The sequence below is a fragment of the Hipposideros armiger genome, unplaced genomic scaffold (genome assembly GCF_001890085.2).
Source record: "Hipposideros armiger isolate ML-2016 unplaced genomic scaffold, ASM189008v1 scaffold_548, whole genome shotgun sequence".
Taxonomy (NCBI): domain Eukaryota; kingdom Metazoa; phylum Chordata; class Mammalia; order Chiroptera; family Hipposideridae; genus Hipposideros; species Hipposideros armiger.
In genome coordinates this window covers 198527-202803 of record NW_017731898.1, presented here as the reverse complement: position 1 = coordinate 202803, position 4277 = coordinate 198527, and the positions used below count along the sequence as shown (strand labels likewise).

Below are 4277 nucleotides of genomic sequence, written 5' to 3'. Positions count from 1 at the left end.
AAGAATTAAAGACTGTTGCGATGGTGGGAAACTCTCTATGGTTGGGGCAAATCTATATCCTGGCCTCTGTAGAGGAAGACAGGTTTTTCTGCAAATTATACATGAACAAGAATGGTATAAGTTATATATACTTGGTCCTCAACAGGGGTGCAGGGGTCATCTGAGTAAACAAACAAAAGGACCCTTTGGGATCCTAGTTTCAAAAATTGCTAGTCAATCTACAGTGTGATGAACTTGAATGAACTCCTTCAAATAAAGCTTTAACATACATATATCAGTGGGAAGAGAGTCTTTGGAGACAGAAAGATGCAACAATAGGTCATGTGTGAAACACTAAGAGTCAGATGAGAAGTCAGAGGCTTGATTCTCTCCACATGCCTAAGGGTATTTCAGGTGAACTCAGAAGAGAAGAGGCTCAGAATTCCCTGAGGGAAGCCAGATTTGGATGAAGACCTGTCACCCTGTGTCATAGTGGAAACAGCCCCCTCTTTCTATTCTAAACAGCTTCTCCTCTGGTGCCCATTCTTCATATGAGGCATCACAAATAATTATGGGAATTTATGTTTCGTTTTCTAATGTTTGACGTCAGCTTCAAGGTCAATTGCTGTCCATGTTGGTCAAAGGGTACAACGTTGTAATTATGTAGGATTAATAAATCTAGAGACCTAATGTACAGCGTGATAGCTATAGTTAATGATACATCATTGAACTTTGGAAATTTGCTAAGAGAATAGATTTCAGGTGTTCTCATCACACACATACAAAAGGTAGCTGTGAGGAGAAAATGTTAATTAGCTTAATTTATAGTAATAGTTTCACTATATATANTTAAAAAAAAAAGTAATTGATCTCTGCATCAATAGTGAGCACTAACTGTAACAGAATAGGATTGTGAAATATAAAACCATGACTAATACACAGTTTGGGAAAATAAAATGGAGCTAGGGAATTCTTTTATGATTTGTCATTTTGTACTCAGCAGTCCTTTAATTCTTCGAGGTAGATGCAACCCTTTTGATGGTGCCTTTGAATGCTTGTGACACTTGCTTGTTCCTCAGAGTATAAATGAAGGGGTTCATTACTGGGGCAACTGAGGTGGTAAGCACCGACAGCACCTTATTCATAGTGACCTCTTCTTTTGCAGATGGTTTAATATAGATGAAGATACAGCTGCCAAAAGTGATAGAAAACACAATTATATGGGTAGAACATGTGAAAAAAGCCTTTTTCCTTTGCTGGGCAGAAAGGAACCTGAGAATGGTTCTGATGATGTATGTGTAGGACATAATCTCACACACCAAAGTGAATACGAGTGTCAACATAGCAAGGACCCAGAAAAACTGCTCTATAAACTGTCTGAGCAGGTAATCTTTAGGAAGGGAGCAGAATCGCAGCCAAAGTGGTCTATGACATTGGTGTCACAAAACTCAAGTTCAAAGCCCATGCCAAGTGGCAGGATGATAATGATTAGAGCAATCATGTAACAGCCAATAAAGAACTTGATGCAGACTCTGTGGTTCATGATGGTCGTATAACAGTCATAGGACATGGCTGTCAGGAGAAAAAACTCAGTCACACCTAGGACAACAACAAAAAATTATTGCGTGGCACATGCATTGTAGGTAACAGTGTTGTCTCTAGATGCCATTGTGTAGAGGAATCTGGGAATGCAGACAGTTGTGAGACTTCCAAGATGGAGAAATTCCGGAGGAAAAAATACATGGGAGTTTTAAGGTGAAAATCCACCAAGGTGAGAGTGATGATGGTTAGATTTCTGACAACACTCAAAAAGTAGGTTAGGAACAAAAAGATAAAAAGCAGAATCTGTAGATTTGGCTCATCTGTTAGTCTCACCAGGATGAATGTTGTTATTGCTGTATAACTTTTCATCACTGATTCCTGACTATGGCCTGGTGTGTAAAAATAAGAAAGAAATTTGATCAGAGAAACAGACTGTCAGCATGAGTTAGGTGAAAATGTTAGCTAGGCTAAGATTTTATTTTCTTTGTTACCTGTTAATCGAGAATGCTGTTGGAGTGATAGTTAGTTGATAGTTAATCAATCATGCTAACTGGACTCATACTGCTGAGCATTACACTAGATACCAGCCAGAAGTCTCTTATTAAAGATTCTTATTATTTTATTGATGTAGTATTAACAGTAATATTAATGTAGTATTAATTAACCATAAAGGGATCCTTTGATGAACCAGCCCTTGGAAATGAAGCTATTTTACATTATCTGTGTTAATGAACAGAAAAACACTATCATGAAATATGCATGCTTTATAACGTTGTGACACTAATACCTCAAGGTGAGCTTGTCATCTTGGTTCCATGTGAGATAAACAGGACTGACTGTAGTTAACATTGCCAAGTTAATATTTTTCTCCCCTCAGCCTCTGCTTCCTCACTCACTGTGATAATCCACATTCTCCTTTAACGCAGCTCATGGCTTTCTGCTCTCTTCTCTTTCTAAACTGCAGAAAAACACTCTTGCAAATCCATCCTGGAGACAGAACCAGAGTGGTCTTTTAAAATCACACACGAGTTCCATTTCTCTGTTTAAAGTCACTCAATAGAGTACCACTTCCCTTGGAATTATTCCCTTGGAATAAAATTCAGACTCCTTCATGATCTCATCGCTGTGAATGCTTCTAATTCGCCTCTTGCTTCTCCTGCTGTACTGGTCTTCTTCAGTGTCTTGAAGATGCCAAGGTTTTTCCACCCCAGGACTTTTGCAATGTTTTCTCTCCTCTTGAAATACTCTGCTTGCATTCGTGAATGGCTGGATCTTATTTTTCAGGTGCCAAGTTAAACATAACCCCTCAAAGATGCCTTCCTGGGGAATCCTATCTATGTTCTCTCTAATCCTATCTATGTTACATGTTGTAAGTACACTGCTCTGTTTATTTCTTTTAGGGTACTTATTATAATTTGTAATTATAGGTTTACTTACTTTTTCTGTCAGTGCCTTACTTGATAGTAAGCTCCATGAGAACGCAGACCGTGTCTATTTTGTAAACCACTGTAAATCCAGGACCAGATTTTTGCCTGGCATGTAGCAGATGATCAATACATTTTTACTGAATTAAAAAGACCAGGCATTTTGTCCTTGAAAATTGATTAATTACATTTAAAGTATAATTGAAAGGTTACATCATCAGTTCATTTACATTTTAGGTTTTAAATCTTCAATGTATTGAGACAATTTTAGGAATCAGAAAGATAAATGGTCGCTTTAGTCAAATCCCCTGTAATTGCACTGGGCTATTTCATCTGTATTTAAGAGTAAATAGGAATGAACCTTTTAAAAGCCACTTGGGGTTAAGAATGCTGTGGTGGAGGGAGGATTGTGGGTAGAAGGGCATGACCTAGAAGTAAGGTTTCTATTTTGGTTCATCTCTTTATACCATTTTCTCTAAAGGAGTTTGGCCAAGGCTACTTGAGACCCAGTCCTTAAGTCTCTCCTGAGAGGGCCCATCTGGGTTAATTATAAGAGGTAGGGGTTAAGAATGTGGGCTCTGGAATAAGACCAATAAGAGCGTGAGACCCGGGTCAACCATATAATGTCCGTGAAGCCTTGAGAAGTTTAGTACTAAGCTCCATTTCCCTGTTTGTGAAATGTAAATAATAACTGTATGTTATGTGAAATGAAAATAATGTGTGTGTTCTTCATGGGTTAGTATAAAGATTAAACAAACTAATTCTTTTAGGCTCTTAGCATCATGCCTGGTACAGGACAAATATTAAGTACATTCTATTTACTCTTTCTATGTCTTCTTCCAGGACCTGCTGCTTTTCCCTGCATAAACAGAGTCTGCACACTCTTTTACATTTTCTTTTACCTTATCCCTAGATTTATCTTCCTGTCTTACTGTATTTCATATATGTATTTTAAGTTTTCTGCTCTCCTTGAAACTAAATCGAAAATTATAAGTTGTTTTAAATTCTAAAAAAGGAATATTTGTTGATAGGTCTGTTCATCATAGATATAATTCAACTATATACAATATACCATGTGATTTATTGTTTCTGAATCTCTTTTACATTTACAGTCCATACTGTTTGCACTTTCTAATGTGATTCCCTGCCCAAATCTCTTAATTCAAGCATTATTTCTTGGGATACTTACTTCCTATATCCTCAGTACCCACAGCTTTCATATTCTCTTCTGAGCTTGTCTAAGGGCTCTCTTCTTTCATCACATTGCACTGCTTGAGAACATGTCCCTGCAATTCTATCCACTAATTTATAAGAAAGATCTTTTTTTTTAAA

General features: G+C 37.3%; 1 pseudogene; it reads right to left on the bottom strand.

Moving 5' to 3' along the window:
- Window positions 1–986: 986 nt before the first annotated feature.
- On the bottom strand, window positions 987–1890 carry LOC109396864 (olfactory receptor 6C2-like; annotated as a pseudogene).
- Between the last annotated feature and the right edge of the window lie 2387 nt (window positions 1891–4277).